The sequence below is a fragment of the Vipera berus genome (genome assembly GCF_964194415.1).
Source record: "Vipera berus genome assembly, chromosome: 1".
NCBI classification, from domain to species: domain Eukaryota; kingdom Metazoa; phylum Chordata; class Lepidosauria; order Squamata; family Viperidae; genus Vipera; species Vipera berus.
In genome coordinates, this window is record NC_138202.1 from 142,894,653 (window position 1) to 142,915,958 (window position 21,306).

A 21,306-nucleotide genomic window follows, 5' to 3' on the forward strand; every position below is an offset into this window, starting at 1 on the left:
TGCATCCACAGCAGGCCACAGGGTCCCCAAATACACACAGTATTATATCACACATTCTCTCTTTACATACCTATATCCTGAGATCTGACGCAGCTACATAAGTATTTACATCAGGATGCATGTTTTATCACTTTGCCCATTGCATCCCATCCCCGGATGGTTATGGCTGCTGCAGTTTCACCACTAGTTAGTATTCTCAGACTACCTTTAAAGGCAATCCAACTTAGAGCTTATATGATGTTGGATAATTTAGATCCCTAATGTCTTAGAGGCACCTATTTTGCTTAAAGCATGCTAAACCGCTGCAATGTGATCTAAGTGGGACTTCCTTTAAAGAGTTCAGAAACAATGACAAAACCAAGTTTGTCTTATCAAGGCAACACCACAACTAAGAAACGTCATACTTAGAAATTTGGAAAATCAAAACAATATTTAGAAGCCATTGAAGGAAAGCAGGGTGATGCTAGAAGTCCATGTTTCATTCTGTAAACACCGGTTTGTTTGTTTTTTTGATGCCATGAGAAATAGCCTTCCTAAACATTTAAGGATTCTTAAAAAGGAGGAGTTGTTAAAATTCAGGATCCAATCTGGGTCGGTCACCGGAACCAGAGATTTAGTCTTCTGAACTTTCAGACTTGTCTGGAGCCCATCCTCAGGAAACGTCTCAAACCTCTTTACGTTAAAGAAGGATGGACTCCAGTACAAGTCCGAAAGCTCGGAAGACTAAACCTAGATTGGATCCTGCAACATTAGCCTGGGATACGTATATTTACCTTCATTCATGAGTTGTTAAAATGTGTAATATGAAAAATGCTTTTGGCAGTTGGTCCTACCGCAAAAGGTATTTTCTTAAACAAGGTAACCCCAAATTACTTTCCATTGCTTTTCTTTGCAAGAGAGCATTAGGAGAAAGACATTGCCCATTCTTAAGGAAAGAAGATTACCTTTCCATTGATGGGGGGGGAATAACCATTGCAATCCAATTAATGAAGTTAAAACGTACCCCAAGAAAGCCATACATATAAATTGCTTCATGGACATTATTAAAATGACAAGAAATTACTCTTCTTCCACAGGAAAACTACTGTGACAGTCTAGTTAATGGGTCTTGTCTTGTACATTGATTTTAAAACAACTCGGTTGTTTTAGTAATGGCTCATACTTACCTTAATTTTCTAAATGGCTTGGAGAGTTTTAAACTATTGTGACAATGAAAGATGAGTTAGTTGCAAGCTCTCACAATATAAATTAAGAAGGAGGTTAAGTAAAAGGGGGATAATCCAAAATTAACAAACTCGTTTAGTCAGTGAGTTCTTTTATCCCACAGCTAAAAAAATAATCTGTAGGCCGAAAGGGGGAAATTATCTTTGTCATAGATTGGGTATTGCTCAGTGATAAATTTACCTGCAGTAGTATCATCTCCACATCCAGTATCTCTACTTTACATCATCTAATACTTGAACGCAGCAATAATCAAGGCAAACTTAAGGATTCTTGAAATCTTAACAGGAAGATGGTGCCTACCACCCTCTGTCAGTTAAGAGACCAAGAAGCTTAGAGAACTCTGGCGTGACTTTTTAATGGCCTTCACTAGCACATTGGTCAGTACTTGGGATGGCACAATTTTAGGATTTTAATAGCCTATGCGTCTTCCACAATTGATAAGGAAAAAGATGAAAATGTCAAGTTCAAATGATTTTCTCATGACTGAAAATAGTAATAGGCCTATTAGCCAAGCAAGGAAGAAACACGAACCAAACAGGGCTCAAATGTTTATGCAACCTTAGCCACGAAAGGAAGGCCACCAATCAATGCCTATTATTTCTTAGCTAGATACCTCCAATAGTAAGAGCATAATCTCATGAATCCGGTTTTCTTTTTCGTTCCTAGTTCCCCTGGTTGTTCTCATCCGTAAGTGAGCATAAATACAAGATTGGCCTCATAGATTTTTGTGGACCTTGGTCATTGAAGTATGCATATTGGAGTGATTTAACCCACTGATTTTCTTAACTTTAATTGAAAGGGTTTCGTAGCAACATGCTGCCTTTAAGAGTCTTATTAGTCCTAGCTTATCTACATATGCACTTTGGGTGGGGGGAGGACCCCCCCTCTAATCCTATTAGTAGTAGAGGCAGATTTCATTTAACTGGTAGGTATCTCCAGATGTGCTATCAATCTCCCTCAGCAATTTCTAATGGAGTTTATTTTACATGGTTCCTGATCTGCCTTAGAGATTAAGGCAGGGCAGAGAATGGAAAGCATAAAAATGCTACGGAGGGGGAGCATTTAAGACATGGCAGACAACTGCCTTTTGACTACAATAACTAATTTGCTTTTTTCCATTACAAATATTATTAGTAAGAACACAATCTGTGCCCTGCTTTGAACACCACATCAGACTGGAGAAGGCAGGGCTTTTTTCCTTGAGTCTCCACATTTTGTTGGCCCAAACTGAACACTAAGCTTGTTAGTATGAAATTGTAGAGGACGCTAGTCTGTAGATTTTGATGGATACAGGTTGTCCTCCACCTAGGGCCATTTGTTTAGTGACCGTTTGAAGTTACAACGGCAATGGGAAAAGTGACTTGTGGTCCTTTTTCACACTTAGAACCCTTGCAGCATCCCCCATAGCCATGTGATCAGAATTCAGACACTTGACGAGTGGCACGTATTGACGAGCGTTGCACTGCCCCAAGGTCATGTGGATCACCAAGCAAGTCAACGGGGAGGCCAGATTCATTTAATGACCGTATTACTAACTTAACAACCGCAGTGATTCACTTAACAACTGTGGCAAGAAAGGTCGTAAAAAGGAGAAAAACTCACATAACAACTCTGCTGCTTAGCAACAGAAACATTGGGCTCACTTGCATTCATAAATCGAGGAATATCTGTAAGCTTTTTACAAAAAAAAGACATGGGATTTTGCAAAGGGTATTTGTTTCAATGTGTTTCCTTCACACAGGAGCTGAATGGAAACCCATCACTGGGAGAAGAAGACTTGTCTGTTCCTGGCAAAACAGTGTATATTCAAACCAAACTTTCCCCAAGTGAAGTTCTCTCTTTGTTGGGACCCGTACTGTATCTTACCATTCAATTTGTGACAAACTTTCCCCAGTCCATCTGCTGATTTGAAGAAGATTACTGACCAATGTTCTAGTTCAGGGGTCTTCAAACTTGGCCCTTTTATGACGTGTGGACTTCAACTCCCAGAATTCCTCAGCCAGGCACGCTGGCTGAGGAATTCTGGAAGTTGAAGTTCACAAGTCATAAAAGGGCCAAGTTTGAAGACCCCTGTTCTAGGTTCCTGACCATCTATTATGAGAGAAAGATCATCATGCTGTGTGACTGTTTTTGGTTTAATGTGATGCATAAACCTAACTAAGATGTCCATGGGCATCCACAGAGAGGGGCAAGGGAGGAAATGCAGACATGTACATAATTATGTCATCATGCAAATTATATCATAGGTACTTGTTCAGACATATCATAGTTGCAGTGTTTGCATGACATCATGATACACCTGTTATGTCGATGTCATCATGATTTGGTTACACATATTGCTAAGAATAGATTTGCATTGCCCGTGACCCAGACATCTTATTCAATAAACCATGGTTTAAAAATATTTGATTTAACATTATATGTAGATAGTATGTAGGTATAGAACAATGTGAAGAACATTGTGATAAAGGAAAGCAAGAACCGTTAAGGAAAGTGAAACTACAATTTATCCATGGAAAAGGAGAAAGTATGAGGGGAAAAAATCAGAATAAACCTGCCTTGATTTTATTTGGTTTAAGAGAAGGCAAAGGGAAATGTTGGCAGTTTTTCAATTTTTTATTATTACAGCCCACAATAATTAAGCAGTATTCCTACAATCCTTGTAGCACTGGTTTCCTGACCTGGCCTGCCTTGGAGGGCTGACAGTGCAATTGCCAGATTTGGGGTACAAAATTACAAATTACCACTAGATGGCAGCAAAGATATGTTTTTAAAAAACTCTTTGCTGCCATCTAGTTAAGATCTGGATTTGGGCTGTCCAAATTTCAAAAACCTTCCCACTATCTCTGTGTGATACTATCAACTAGGTTGATCAGACTAGAAAATCAATTCCACAAGATTAGAACTATATTGAGGAAAAAAATTACATGTCTGGTGGTGTTGTCATCCCCTCCTTAGATTTTAATGAATCAGAGAACATACCTAAGGACATGAAATAGGTCTCTAGCATTAAGACTTCATACAAAGCATTATTTCATAATTAAGACACATATGTGACATAGTTAATAAATCTATATCCCACCTTTTTTCTGGGCCAAAATTACCCAGCTGGTTTCCATGGTCAAAGGAAGAAACCTGTCTCTGTTCCAGCATGTTAACTACTGCACCAAACTGGGTCTCATATGACTAAGCATAAACACAAATCAATTGACCTGAAAACTAAGGAATTTGAATGCAGGAACTTAAGAAGTGGCATGCATTTTTTTCTAGGCGAAACAAGGCCTTGTCTAGAGAAAAAGAAGATTCCCCCAGGCTCAGAAAATTACTTCTTTGTAGCATTATTCCCCTATCATTATTATTCCTAAGCGGCAGGGTCCACTTAGGCTCAGAAAATTATTGTTTGGAAATATTTTAGTGTCAGGTCATGAACTCTAATGGCAGAAAGTGAAGAGGAACTAAAGAGCCTCTTGTTGCGAGTGAAGAAGGAGAGTGCAAAACTTGGGTTGAAACTAAACATTAAGAAAACCAAGATCATGGCATCTGGCCCTCTCAATTCCTGGCAAATAGATGGGGAAGAAATGGAGGTAGTGACAGATTTTATTTTCCTGGGCTCCAAGATCACTGCAGATGGGGACTGTAGCCAAGAAATTAAAAGACGCTTGCTCCTTGGGAGGAAAGCCATGGCAAATCTAGACAGCACACTAAAAAGCAGAGACATCACCCTGTCAACAAAAGTGCGTATAGTCAAGGCTATGGTCTTCCCAGTTGCAATGTATGGCAGTGAAAGCTGGACCATAAGAAAGGCTGAGCGCCAAAGAATTGAAGCCTTTGAACTCTGGTGCTGGAGAAGACTCCTGCGAGTCCCTTGGACTGCAAGGCGATCAAACCGGTCAGTCCTAGAGGAGATCAACCCTAACTGCTCTTTAGAAGGCCAGATCCTGAAGCTAAAACTCAAATACTTTGGCCACCTAATGAGAAGGAAGGACTCACTGGAGAAGAGCCTAATGCTGGGAAAGATTGAGGGCAATAGAAGAAGGGGACGACAGAGAATGAGGTGGCTGGATGGAGTCACTGAAGCAGTAGGCGTGAGCTTAAATGGACTCCAGAAGATGGTAGAGGACAGGAAGGCCTGGAGGAACGTTGTCCATAGGGTCGCGATGGGTCGGACACGACTTCGCAACTAACAACAACAACAACATGAACCTTGTCTTTCACTTGGAGTAAAAAGACCCATAAACATAGTCAAATCTTATCTATTGATGAACATTGTGTCTCTGATTTCAAATTGCTGAACCTGTAAGGTGTTTTTGTTTTGTTTTGTTTTTTGTATGCTTGATAGGTTAGTTCGATCTAATGTATCTAGAAGACACCACATTAGGTAAAGATGTCCTAGAGTCACAACATGCTTAGATTATTAGTCACATACATTATTGCTGCTGTTGTAGTTACCCTTGCTATCAGCACTGAGGTATTTAAACAGTGTTGGCAATTCCATAAATCTCCTCATCAGAAGAAAACAATCAGAGGGCAGCATCAGAAGTCACAAAAGGAAGTTTAACATGTCTAACGTAATCCCCAGGCACATTAATAGGACCTCTGAAAGAAAATCATTTCCTTCCCTGAAATGTATTAAAGGCTAAATAAATCCTGCAAACACTTAGGGATACATTTGGCATTAAGCTGATAGCCATAGCTGCAAATAGAAATGAACTAAGTGTTGATCTTTAAATTTGCTAATCAAATGTAAGTTTCATTTCCTCTGCTAAATATCTGGATGCAAACAGGCACTAGTTGACTTTGAATAATGTCCTTCAGCAACCTTGATGCTATTTAATCCACTTTAGTAACTTATGCCGACTCAGAAGTCTGGTTTGTGTTACTACAGCAAGGGTGGCCGTGGAAGGGATGCAGCTGGGACTAAGATTAGATTTGTCAAATTCTTATTGTATTTTTTTAAAAAAAAATCTGACAGGCACTGAAGCTTGCTTGGAAGCAAGGCTGTTTGTTCTGGAATACTGGTCTCTAATCCAAAGAATGCAGAGTTTCTTTTTTTTTTTAAAAAAAAAAAGGAGAAAAAAAGTGAGACACATTCTGGATACACTCAGAGTTACATTTTTCTGATAGACTGAATATATCTGAAGACTTATAACAGAGAAAAGTTCTATGCGTGAAGAAACCCTGTGCTTAAAAAACAGAGAATCATAAGAAGGAAGAGAAGGAGTTCTGTAAAAGGCAATCTTTGTTTTGCAAATGGACAGTAAATGGGACTCCTAGGTCAAGGGGTTAATAAGGCATTTGGAGTGCTTTTAGTCTAGCAACGAACACCTTACCTACAGGCAGTTTTCATTATGCAGAAAATTTTCAGCATGAGATAGAACATACACCTTTCTCCTTCAACACTTCTGCAAATGATATGGGTTTTCTTTTCAAAGCTGACACCTTTTCATGTACTGTAATTGCACAGGGAGACTGTTCTCCTGCAGCTCATCAAGGCAAACCTGTTCACCATGGTCAACTATCAGAAGGAAGCATCAGAAGTCACAAAAGGAAGTATAAAACACCTGATGTTATTCCCCAAAACATTTGGGGGGGGGGCTTCAACTTCCCATTTTTTCATGCCAGTGCAGATTTCAAGATTTCATTTTTCTTTACAAGTCAAGCAACATAATATCTTCAATAACCCTTCTTCCCTTTCAAGGTTTAGAATTCGGATCACTAAGTTTCCAGTTCTTCGGCATTAATGTGGGCCAAAGTGATGGCGAATCGTTTGGGTTCAGTACGTCAAAAATTTGGAAAATGCCTAACTTGATTCATCTGAAGCACCATACTCAATGCGCGTGGTGGCAAATCTACGCCACGCGAGCCAGAGATGGCATGCAGAGCCCTCTCTGTTGGCATGCACGTCGTCGCCCCAATCCTAGGCCTTCAGCTGGGTTTTATAAAACCTTTTCGCTTTAGGCCCTCAACACTGTGGGCAAAAAATAAATAAATGGCGATGTCCTTTTTCCTTTATGAGTTCATGGTGACCTAACCCTAACTATAAGTGGAATTTTCCTTCAATGGCATTTTCCCATGTATTTTCCCATGAAACATAGATAGGACAGACTAGAAAGGGAAGTGCCATCCTAAACATATCCAAGTACTCCGGGTTTGTTGGCGTAGTCCATTTTCCTGTGTGAGTTCATGGTGACCTAACCCTAACTGGAATTTTCCTCCAAAGGGATTTTCCCATGTATTTTACCACAAAAGATAGATAGGGCAGCCTAGAAAAGCAAGTGCCCCCCTAACCATACCCAAACACTCCGGGTTTGCCGGCAAAGTCCATTTTATTGTATGAATTCATGGTGACCTAACCTTAACCCTGAGTGGAATTTTCCTCCAATGGGATTTTCCCATGTATTTTACCAAGAAACATAGATAGGGCAGCCTAGAAAGGGAAGAGCCATCCTAAACATACCTAAGTACTCCGAGTTTGTTGGCGATGTCCACTTTCCTGTGTGAGTTCATGGTGACCTAACCCTAACTCTAAGTGGAATTTTACTCCCATGGGATTTTCCCATGTACTTTACCACGAAACATAGGGCCACCTAGAAAAACAAGTGCCCCCCTAATGATACCCAAGCACAACGGGTTTGTTAGTGATCTCCATTTACCTGTATGAGTTCATAGTGACCTAACCCAAAGTGGAATTTTCCTCCAATGGGATTTTCCCATGTATTTTACCATGAAACATAGATAGAGCAGCCTAGAAAGGGAAGTGCCATCCTAAACATACCCAAGCACTCAGAGTTTCTTGGCAATGTCCTTTTTCCTGTATGAGTTCATGGTGACCTAACCCTAACCCTAAGTGGAATTTTCCTCCAATGGGATTTTCCCATGTATTTTTTTTTAATTTTTATTTTAATTCCATTTATATCCCGCCCTTCTCCGAAGACTCAGGGCGGCTTACAAGCTTAGCTTTTTACCTCAAAACATAGATAAATCAACCTAGAAAGGGAAGTGCCCCCCTAACAATACCAAAACACTCCGAGTTTGTCGGCAATGTACATTTTCTTGTATGAATTTGTGGTGACCTAACCCTAACCCTAAATGGAATTTTCCTCCAATGGGATTTTCTCATGTATTTTACCAGGAAACATAGATAGGGCCACCTAGAAAAACAAGCGCCCCCCTAACCATACCCAAGCACAACGGGTTTGCTGGTGATCTCCATTTTCCTGTATGAGTTCATAGTGACCTAACCCTAACCCTAAGTGGAATTTTCCTCCAATGGGATTTTCCCATGTATTTTACCATGAAAGAAAGATACGGCAGCCTGGAAAGTAAAGTGTTTTCCTAAACATACCCAAGCACTTGGAGTTTCTTGGCAATGTCCTTTTTCCTGTATGAGTTCATGGTGACCTAACCCTAACCCTAAGTGGAATTTTCCCATGTATTTTACCTCGAAACATAGATAGATCAACTTAGAAAGGGAAGTGTCCCCCTAACAATACCAAAACACTGCAAGTTTGTTGATGATGTCCATTTTCTTGTATGAATTCATGGTGACATAACCCTAACCCTAAATGGAATTTTCCTCCAATGGGATTTTCCCATGTATTTTACCAGGAAAAATAGATAGGGCAGCGTAGAAAAGTAAGTGCCCTCCTAACCATCCACAAGTACTCCGAGGTTGGTGGCGATGTCCATTTTTCTGTATGAGTTCATGGTGACATAAACCTAACACTTAGTGGAATTTTCCTCCAATGGGATTTTCCCATGTATTTTACCACGAAACATAGGGCAGCCTACAAAGGGTAGTGCCATCCTAAGCATACCCAAGTACTCCGAGTTTTTTGGCGATGTCCATTTTCCTGTTGGAGTTCATGGTGACCTAACCCTAACCCTAAGTGGAATTTTCCTCTAATGGGATTTTCCCATGTATTTTACCAGGAAACATAGAAAGGGCAGCGTAGAAAAGTGAGTGCCCCCCTAACCATACCCAAGCACAACAAGTTAGTTGGTGATCTCCATTTTCCTGTATGAGTTCATGGTGACCTAACCCTAACGCTAAGTTGAATTTTCCTCCAATGGGATTTTCCCATGTATTCTACCACAAAAAATAGATAGGGCAGCCGGGAAAATAAAGTGCCTTCCTAACCATACACAAGCACTCCGAGTTTCTTGGCAATGTCCTTTTTCCTGTTTGAGTTCATGGTTTTCTAACCCTAACCCTAAGTATTTTCCTGTATGAATCCATGGTGACCTAACCCTAAAACTAAGTGGAATTTTTCCTCCAATGGGATTTTCCCATATATTTTACCAGGAAAGATTGATAGGGCAGCCTAGAAAGGTAAGTGCCCTTCTAATCATACCCAAGCACTCCGAGTTTGTTTGCGATGTCCTTTTTCCTGTATGAGTAAATGGTAATGTAACCCTAACCTTAAGTGGAATTTTCCTCCAATGGGATTTTCCCATGTATTTTACCAGCAAACAGAGATAGGGCAGCCTAGAAAGGTAAGTGCCCTCCTATCGATACCCAAGCACTCCAACTTTGTTGGCAAAATCCATTTTCCTGTATGAGTTCATGGTGATCTAACGTTAATATTTGCATCTGTATTTATAAAATTTCACAAACACAAACTGGTTCTTATGTACTTGAGAACATTACTTTGGAGCTGGGTTTGTCTGTATTTAGTAGAAACTCAGGCCTAAAAATAGATGGGAACATTTTAAAATAAAAGCAAATGATTAAATGTATTTTTATGAATGACCATTTCCAAAATAGTTTGGAGTAAATTTTTCTCTTGGCCAAAAATGCTAGATCAGAAACAAGTGGAGAAATTGCTTGGCATATCATACTGACAAAGTTTAATATCTATTCGTTATGCAAGAGAAACTCGCTAGTTCTCTTTGCACATTTCATCTATTGGGTCAGAAATATTCCAGAAATCATTCCTTATGTAAGACATTTAAAACTATCCATCAGCATAACTCGCCTTTCTGGAGATGCTGTTGCAAGCCAAAACATATTGCACTGAGTAAATTACTCCAAGGACTTTTATGTAATATGAAGGAAGATCAAGAAAATGTTAAAATATGAAACATTCAGGAATTCCAAGTTGCAATATTTATACCTTTCTTTTTTTGCCATATCCATATTAATGTATCTATATTAATAGTTTTGTGCTCTGTTTGTAAGCCATGCTATTAGAATTCATGGGACTGTACTACACAACATATCAGCCATTCGAAAAAAGAACTCTCGTGCAGTAGATTCTGCAACAAATCACAGTAATCCCAGAATGATGACATGTATGCAGTAATGCCATCACTTCAAGGCTGGCATTGCATTTGGGCATCCTTACGTTTGTTGTAAATTGATAAGTCATGGCAATTAGTATGATGGTGTTATCATCATCATCATCATCATACACAGTAAGTGCAAAGAAGCTGAAGAAACAGTGGACCACCTGGTAAGTTGCTATTAGAAGATTGCACAGACTGACTACAAGCAGCGGCATGACAAAGTAGCAACAATGGTGCATTGGAAGATCTGCAAGAAATATCATTTACCTGTAAGCAAGAACTGGTGGGATCATAAAATAGAGCAAGTCATAGAAAATGATAAAGTTAAACTGCTCTGGGACTTCAGAATTCAAACAGACAAGCACCTGCAACATAACACCCCAGACTTAACAATTGTTGATAAGAAAGACAAAAAAGTCTGGATAGTTGATGTGGCAGTGCCTGGAGACAGCAGAATAGACGAGAAAGAACTGGAGAAGATAACAAAATACAAAGACCTACAAATAGAAATAGAAAGACTGTGGCAAAGGCAAGCAAGGGTAGTAGCAATAATAATAGGTGCCTTGGGTGCAATCCCAAAACAACTGGAGCACCACTTGAACACCATTGGCATTGATAAATTCGCCATTAGTCAACTGCAAAAGGCGGCCTTACTAGGAACTGCTTCCATCCTGCGACGATAGCTATAATACCATCAAACATCCACATCTGCCTATCCCAGGTCCTTGGTAAGGACTCGCTAGGTAGACAAAAATGCCAAATCCAGTCTGAACATCTGGCTGACTGTGCAATGATTAATAATAATAATAAAGTTGGAAGGGACTTTGGAGGTCATCTAGTCCAACCCCCTGCTCAGGCAGGAAATCCTATACCATTTCAGACAAATGGTTGTCCAGTCTCTTCTTAAAAACGTCCAGTGTTGGAGCATTCACAGCTTCTGGAGGCAAGCTATTCCTCTGATTAATTGTTCTAACTGTCAGGAAATTTCTCCTTAGTTCTAGGTTGCTTCTCTCCTTGACTAGTTTCCATCTGTTGCTTCTTGTCCTGCCTTCAGTTGCTTTAGAGAATAGCTTGACTCCCTCTTCTTTGTGGCAACCTCTGAGATATCGAAACACTGCTATCATGTCACCCCTAGTCCTTCTCTTCATTAAACTAGACATATGCAATACCAGCAACCATCATTATGTCCAGCATACGTCATTATAAGCCTCAGATTGACATGCTAGAATTGATTGAATCAGGTGAATGGGTGCTGTTAGTATATCTTGACCACAGGATTACTTCCCCAAGACATGATTGTTGGATGGTTAACCAATTGGTCTCTAGGATAAAGCAATTCTATGAAGAAACTTAAGTTTCATGAAAGTTTCAAGAACTAGAACCCTCCAAATGATTCAGGATATATTTAGAAACAGTGGTCCATTGACAAAGATTTAGTTAAAAAAATAATAATATACATATAATTAGTAAGTTTATTGAGTTAGGCAGGTAGTTCTTGACTTATGACCACAATTGAGCCCAAAATTTCTATTGCTAAATGAGACATTTGTTAAGTGAATTTTGCCCCACTTTAGGACCTTTCTTGCTACATTCGTTAAGTGAACCATGGCAGTGGTTAAGTTAGGAACATGTTTGTTATGTGAACCTGGCTTCCCCATTGACTTTGCTTGTCAGAAGCTCACAAAAGGGGATCACATGACCCCAGGATACTGCAACCATCATAAATATGCTAAGCGTTTGAATTTTGTTCACATGATCACAGTGATGTTACAATGGTCTTAAGTGTGAAAAACAGTCATAAGTCACTTTTTTTAGTGCCATTGTAACTTTGCCCAGTCACTAAATGAACTGTTGTAAATCGAGGACTACCTGTATATTATATATTATATATTTAAGTTATGTATTTAAGTTTTAAATGAACTTTAACTTAAGTTTATTAAGTTCTATATTGTAAAAAATAAAAAAAATAAAAAATAGAAAATAAAAAAAATAGAAAAGAGGGACCATTCCAGTGGTGGGATTCAGCTGCTTCTCACTGGTTCAGCAGAACCGATAGCTAAATTTTGCTGAGTTTGGATAAACGGCTGAATGCACACTACTTCCAGAAGCCCAGTCTAGGCCTCGGAAGCCTGGAAGAGGCCTCCCAGGTCTAAAACGGCCCGCCAGAAGCGTGTGGGTGCCACTTCTGAAAGTCTGTTCTAGGCTTGGGAGGCATGGAGGAGGCCTCCCAGGCCTAGAACGGCCCACTGGAAGTGCATGGATGCCACTTATGGAAGTCCATTCTAGGCCTCAGAGGCCCACGTCCTGCATCCAATAAGAGAACCAGTTGTTCAGGTATTTGAATCCTACCACTGGACCATCCCTTGTCATATTCCTCTGCCCATCCCACCAGATCCAACAGAATGGGTATGTTATGGATTCCTGTATCTAGGGAGCTACATTTAGAGGACCTTAGGTGGTGGGGCCTTTTCTGCTGTGGCACTACATTTGGAATTTTCTTTCTCCAGAGATGAGGTGGGTCTCATCACCCCTGAACTTTCAAAGTTCCCTCAAGACCTAGCTATGCCAGCAGGCCTGGGAACCCCAGGGGATCAATGAAATTGTGATTCTGTTATTATTAACATCCCTCCCTCAGTGATGGTGCAGTGGTTAGAATGCAGTACTGCAGGCTACTTCTGCTGCCAGCTGCCTGCAGTTTGCCAGTTTGATTCTGACTGCTCAAGGTTGACTCAGACTTCCATCCTTCCCAGGTGGGTAAAATGAGGACCCAGATTGTTGGGGGGTCAATATGCTGACTCTGTAAACCACTTACAAAGGGCTGTAAAGCACAGTGAAGCAGTAAATAAGTCTAAGTGCTATTGCTATTGCTATCTCTTATTTTCTTTTCCTGGTTTAATTCGAATTTTGTAATTTTAATGCTCCTTTAATCATTAATGTATAATGGTTTTAGATAATCATTGATTTATTTACTGCTTTATTGTATTCTTGTCCACTGCCCAGAGTCACTTTTCATGACATGGGTTGCCATATAAATTCTGATTAATAAATAGTAATTATTTGGTCATCCTAGGAAGTTTATTGTTTCAGCTAAAATAAATAAATAAATAAATAAATAAATAAATAAATCTGTCCATTAAAATAAATAAATAAACTTGGATTAATTGTGGACCCAGAAACTAGTTAACTGCCGAAACACTAAGAGCAGTCGACGAGCTGTCCTTTACTATCGGAAAGAAAAGCGACATAATTAATTTGCTTTTTATGTTTTTCAAATGATAGGAATGAAATGAGTATCAAGAGAAAGAGGTGGGGTGGTGGTGGGGGAAAGCACAGCTCTGGATCTTAGCCACATCTCTAGCTTCATGTATCTGGCCTTTAACAACAATAATTGTCATTACTATAGAAAGAATGAGGCTAAAGCTACCACAAATAATTTCTTCTGGCCAATGAAGTACAAGACAACCCTTTTGACTGGGAGTTGAAGGTTATGTGGTAGAAAACGAAATGCATATAACTCAGATGTCAGTGATAGCTTTGAAGTACTAGGGGAATAATTAAGCTTCCCTATTAGGAGAACACGTTGTACTGAACATTTCAGAATCCTTCACTGGCATACAAAAGTGCTAACAATCGCTGAATTAAAGGTTATGTATCAACTAACAACAAGCTTTCGACAAATTACTGCAAGAAAAGGGGAGGGCACAATAACAAGGGTATAAAAGTTGAACAAGTGAAGAACTGAATACATGTACAGCCTCTTGTCTACCCAGAGAATTAAACTTTATTGTAACTTTTGCCAAAGTATAAATAATTCTTACTGCTCTGTGAAGTAAGACACCTTATGCGTATAAAATTGATCAATATGTGTGTGTGTGTGTGTGTGTACACACACACACACACACACACACCCCTTTTTTAAAAAAGTTTCTCAATAACAAAGTTGTCTTTTTTCCTTTAAATAAGAAAAAAACCCCTCAAGGAATAATTTGTCATGATTCTAGGAAGCAGCTCACTGACCACCAGGCAGTCACATGAAACCAGATTTAGGAAATTATAAAATCATCAGTTAAGAACAGGGAACAGATTCATTTAACTGAGGAATCCTTGAGTGATGTATGCAAGGCTAAAGTTGTGTGTGACTTGGGCCTGTTCCCAAGGATCATCCCCTGATCCCTGTATGCTAGCTTCTGAAAAAGTCTTTGTGCATTCAATGTGAAAATCTGGGGGGATGGGGGGAGTTACAAAAGCAATCAGTTGAATAATCTGTCAACACATGATTTGGGCCCAATTACAATTAAAATTATAAGAGTGCTCGCTGAAAATTACTTTCTAACAGATCTGCATGCGAAATGAATGACAATTATGGGTAGCCATGCACCTAAGAAACATCTGTATATGCGAGCAAAGAACAAGTGCACAGTCCTTTTTGTTCATAGCCTTCTCATTCCCCCAAATAAGAATGGAAAACCCAATTTGGTCTAATGACACCAGGCTAGGAACTAGAAGACTATGAGTTCTAGTCCCACCTTTGGCATGAGACTGGCTGGGTGACTTTGGATCAGCAACTCACTCTCAACCCAACCCACTTTACAGCATAATTTGGGGAAAATAGGAGTGTTAGGTATGTCCACCACCTTGAGTTATTCATAACAATAATAAAGACAGAATATAAACAAACAAAAAGTGGAAGGGGACATGTGTTGTAATACTAAAAAAAAACCTCAACCCATTTCAATAAAGCAATAAAATGCAGGTAGATCTTCATGCTAGGGACAGGTGCTCACAAACCTAGCTAACATAGATTTGCTACTTTTATAATCAGAAGTGCTTAATATTTCATCAGCAATACATTGCCAAGTTTCCAACATTTAACTTACTAATACCAAAAACCTATGTTAAACATAGGCTTGCTTCTGATTAGCCTTGGATCAAGTCTATCAGATTCTACACCATGCATGACCTTTGAATTAGCAGAGATTAGGTAAGTATTCAAGCTGCTAGTTATTACCTATAAAAAGGGACAGGTTATTTGTAGGACTGCCTATGTCCAATTGCTGAATCCACCAAAGATGGAAGGATTGACATGTTCTAAGTCCCATCTGTTAGGTAGTTTAAATCTAGTGAGACTCAGGAGCCATGCTTTCTTTCAATGCTATATCTGGTCTCTAGAACAATATCTTCTGAAAGCCCAGATGGATCTGATTGGCCTTCCATAATGTGCGTGTTCCTCCAGACATTTGTGCTGGAGGAGGCTAGACAAACCTTGTCAGCTATATTGTTTGGTTATGGGCTTACTGACTAAAAGTGGAATGAGGTTTGTTCTGTTCTGTTTTTGAAACTCTATACCACAGGTGTCAAATTTGCCACATCACGTGACATGTCACAACGTATCATGACTCTTTTTGCATTGCCAGCAATAGGGTGGGCATGGTTTCAGTATGATGAAACTGGCCCACAGGCTGGCAGTTTGACACCCCTGCTCTATACACTTCCTAGACCATTTTGGTGAGATATGCCGCTAGAATAGAATAGAATAGAATAGAATAGAATAGAATAGAATAGAATAGAATAGAATAGAATAGAATAGAATAGAATAGAATAGAATAGAATAGAATAGAATAGAATAGAATAGAATAGAATAGAATAGAATAGAATAGAATAGAATAGAATAGCTTTATTGTCACTTTAAATGTGTTCTAATCAGCATACATTAAAATGAATGAAATGAATTGCATAGAGCTCTCAAAGGGTCACCACTTCCAACATACACTACATAAATATGAGAAAAAAATTTGCACATATCCACATATATTCAGTGACACAGAGAAACAACACAGTCTAGTTCAGATGTACATTGTCTATGTACATTGTCTAAATAAATAAATGTGTCTTTCCTGAGATTCTACTAAGATTGGAAAGGATGCTTTGCTTTGTTTCAGGTGTCAGCAAAGTGCAGTTGTTCCATTCCATTTCTAGCTCCTGCAACAGAGCTAATACACCTGTCAAACTGCTTTACTGATCTTTGACTTTATTCTCTGCCAAATATCAACACAAAAACAATGAACCCTGTGGAGAGACCAGTTATTTTCTTTGAGGTAACATCTCTCTTTCCTGTGCTAACATACCACACTGTCCAAAATGGACTGTGTCAATAATTATAGTCAAGGCAGCTCTACAAAACAAAGCAGTGGATCTGCTTTGCCAATCTCTATCCATTACTAAGTAGTTCTCAATTTATAGCCAATTGCTTAGCAACTGTTGGAAGTTATGACGGACCCCACAAAAGGTACTTATGGACCAGATTCAAAGTTCTAAGGGCCCATCATGGTCATACAAGTGCATTTTGGATGTTTGGCAACCAGCCCATATGTATGACTGTGCAGTGTCCCACGGTCTCGTAACCACAATTTATGATGGGTTTTGCCAGAAACTTACTTCCATTTTCTAGCCAAAAACACCCTTTGTGAACAATGGGTTCACTTAATGACTGTGGTTTGCTGAACAACAGCAGTGCTTTCTTTATGACGGCTGAGTTTGTTAACCACCAGAAAAAAAACATCTCATAAAATCAATCACGCCATGAACCACTTAAGAACCGGCATGACTTACAACCAATTACAGTCATAAGTCAAGGACTACCTATGTGTGATTCATTATTACATGACATTTTTGCTACTAGTGACTTACAGCATCACCCAGCCATTCTCAAAGCAATAAAAAAAATCTGTTCTCATTGTTATGTTGGCCCAATAACATTTGGATGACTCTATGAGGCACTTTATAGGGACGCAGTGGCTCAGTGGGTTAGGACGCTGAGCTTGTCGATCAGAAGGTCGGCAGTTTGGCAGGTCGAATCCCGAGTGCCGCGTAACAGAGTGAGCGCCTGTTACTCGTCCCAGCTTCTGCCAACCTAGCAGTTCAAAAGCACGTAAAAAAAGTGCAAGTAGAAAAATAGGGACCACTACGGTGGGAAGGTAACAGCGTTCCGTGCGCCTTTGGCGTCTAGTCATGCCGGCCACATGACCACGGAGACGTCCTCGGACAAGCGCTGGCTCTTCGGCTTTGAAACGGAGATGAGCACCGGCCCCTAGAGTCGGAAACGACTAGCACGCATGTGTGGGGGAACCTTTACCTTTACCTTTATGAGGCACTTTAAATAACTTGTAGAAAAATGGACCAGACTTAGAAGTTTCTGAGCTCCCAGCTGTAACCATCCAAAAACAGCATATTTTTTTCATAATGAAAGTATCAAGCCACTTTTGAATATCCTACTATGTTTCCCACTAAGCAAGACCTTTTCCTTTAGATTCTTGGTATAAACTTTGATAAGTCTGTATTTCTCCCATAATCTCACTATGTTACTAGTTCATGCAGACGTGCAACTGGTTGGTAAGGAAAAAAAAGTCACCTTTTCTTTTTGTTAGAACATTTTTAAAAATATTTCAAGAGAGAGGAATAAACGAAGAGAGCAAAAAAATAAATTAAGTGCCAAACAAAACCTTTAACCAAGTACTAAAATGAAAGCAAATCCTGTAGCAAGGAGCAGGGAGGGAGGGATGGACGATGTGCAAACAAATAACTTGGGTAGCCATCTTCTGTGCCCAATATCAGCAATCTATCCACATGATTCAGATCAGTCATCATTCTCTGCACCAATTTTTGGCATTCAGTGTTTGCCTGCCATTTTGAGTTTCAGAGCTGTCTGGCTTTGCAACCCCCATTTTTACAACATGCATTTCAAACAAAGCCCCTGCTCAACTCTCCCTCCCATCTTTGTGCATTCTGGATTTTCTAAAGAAAAAAAAAAGAAAAAAATACAAACATTTATAACTCTCATATATAAATCAATATCAGTCTCATTAGCACATTCTTCTTATCTGGTATAGTTTAATTATTAGCACTGAAGATTTATATTGTTTAGTTATCAATGAAAAAAGACAGTTCCTAACCTTTGGAGTCTACCAAGATGACTGCCTCTCCCTCAGCCTTTTCCATCCATGTTCTTCACACCTATGGAAAGTCTTCCAACCTTTTCTCTTTCAGAAGGATTCTCCATGAATTTGTATTCCAGCATTCCATCTGTTGCAACTGAAGAAAAAGAATCAGCTCATTTTTAAAAAGATTTTTGGTTTGTAGTATTGGAACAGATGTTGCAAAATATTCGTAAAATGTGTTTGTGTCAGCATTACTACTGAGCCCTGGAGGCCGGAAGAGAGAAACCATGAATGGCAACGATTATTTATTTGCCAATCTGGTTGTCCCAAAGTTCCCAGATAGCGTAAATGACATCATGTAAGAGTTCTTAGGGACGCGGTGGCTCAGTGGGTTAGGACGCTGAGCCTTGTTGATCAGAAGATTGGCAGTTTGGCGGGTCAAATCCCGAGTGCCGCGTAGCAGAGTGAGCGCCTGTTACTCGTCCCAGCTTCTGCCAATGTAGCAGTTCGAAAACATGTAAAAATGCAAGTAGAAAAATAGGGACCACTACGGTGGGAAGGTAACAGCGTTCCGTGCGCCTTTGGCATCTAGTCATGCCGGCCACATGACCACGGAGACGTCCTCGGACAAACGCTGGCTCTTCGGCTTTGAAACGGAGATGAGCACTGGCCCCTAGAGTCGGAAACGACTAGCACGCATGTGCGGGGGAACCTTTAGTTTAGTTTAGTTTAGTTTATTAATATTTCTATACCGCCCTTCTCCCGAAGGACTCAGGGCGGTGAACAGGGCAAGAATAAAATGCGAAGTTACAAATATTAAAAAAGATTAAAAAAAAGATTAAATAGTTGCCCATTAAAAACAATTAATACAATACATTTATAAAAACCCCAAAAGTACAGCAATAAAAACCCCACCAATCCCCCATCAGGCCAGGCCGGCTTGTTCGAATAAAATTGTTTTTAGATCGCGGCGAAAGGAGCGAAGATCGGGCACCATCCGGAGCTCTACCGGTAACTGATTCCATAGTTCCGGAGCACCCACAGAGAAGGATCTCCCCCTGGGGGCCACCAATCGACATTCTCTGATCGGTGGCACCCTGAGGTGTCCCTCTCTGTGGGAACGCACAGGGCGCAGGGAGGTTGATGCCGGCAGCAGGTGTTCCCTGAGGTACTCCGGACCCCTGCCATGTAGGGCTTTAAACACCATTACTAGTACCTTGAATCTCACCCGGAAGACAACTGGCAACCAATGCAGCTCACAGAGCAGAGGTGTAACATGGGAGTATCGGGAGACTCCCAACACAACTCTCGCGGCTGCATTCTGTACCAGTTGGAGCCTCCGGGTGGTCCTCAAGGGCAGCCCCATGTAGAGAGCGTTGCAGTAGTCCAGACAAGAGGTCACGAGCGCGTGAGTGACCGTGCATAAATCATCCCGGCCTAGATAGGGCCGCAACTGGCGCACCAGGCAAACCTGGGCGAAAGCCCCCCTAGTCACAGCCACTATGTGATCTTCCAAGGTAAGCCGTGAATCTAGGAGGACTCCCAAGTTGCGAGCCCTATCTACGGGGGGTAATAGTTCACCCCCCATGGAGAGAGATGGAATATCCAAATTGGCCCGGGATGAAGGTATGCAAAGCCACTCAGTCTTGTCGGGGTTGAGTTGAAGTCTGTTCCTCCCCATCCAGACCCGAACCGCCTCCAGGCAACGGGACATCACATTGAGGGCATCACTGAGGTGGTTTGGGGTCGAAAGGAAAAGCCAAAGCCACGAATGATCTCACCCAGCGGTTTCATATAGATGTTGAACAGGAGAGGCGAGAGAACCGACCCCTGAGGAACTCCACAAATGAGAGACCTCGTGGTCGACCTCTGCCCTCCTGTCAACACCGACTGCGAACATCCCTGGAGATAGGAGGAGAACCACTGTAAAACTGTGCCTCCCACTCCCAGTCCCCTGAGACGCCGCAGCAAGATACCATGGTCGATGGTATCGAAAGCCGCTGAGAGGTCTAATAGGACTAGAACAGAGGAATGTCCCCTGGACCGAGCCCTCCAGAGATCATTCACCAGCGCGACCAATGCCGTCTCCGTGCTGTACCCGGGCCTGAAACCCGATTGGTACAGGTCTAGATAAACCGCTTCATCCAGGACCAGAGGGAGCTGATGCGCCACCACACTCTCAACAACCTTCGCAAGAAAGCGAAGGTTGGAGACCGGATGAAAGTTGTTCAATACAGCTGGGTCCAAGGCAGGCGTCTTGAGGAGAGGCCTTACCACCGCCTCTTTCAAGACGGCAGGGAAGCTACCCTCACTCAAAGAAGCCGATATAACTGCCTGGAACCAGCTGCGTGTCCTCTCCCGGGCTGCATAGACCAGCCAGGAAGGGCACGGGTCCAATAAACATGTGGTGGAGCTCAGCCTCCCCATAATCTTGTCCACTTCCTCCGGAGTCACAGAATCAAACTCCTCCCAGGTGATATTGACAAGACCGCCCGTGTCCTGATCGTCAGACTCTGCCCAGTCAGAGTCCAGACCGGTCCGAATCCGAGCGATTTTATCCGACAGATGTTGGTTAAACTCCTCGGCACGACCCTGCAAGGGTTCCTCCCTCACCTCTTGATTAAGGAGGGAGCGAGTCACCCTAAACAGGGCGGCCGGGCGATTATCTGCGGACGCGATAAGGGTAGCAAAGTGATTAGACCTCGCCACCCTTATCGCAGCGAGATAAGACCTAATATAGGCTCTTAGTCGCAATCGGTCGGATTCGGATCGTCTGGATCTCCAACCGCTCTCTAGGCCCCATCTCCGACGCTTCATCTCCCGGAGCTCCGCGGAAAACCATGGAGCTCGACGGGATCTG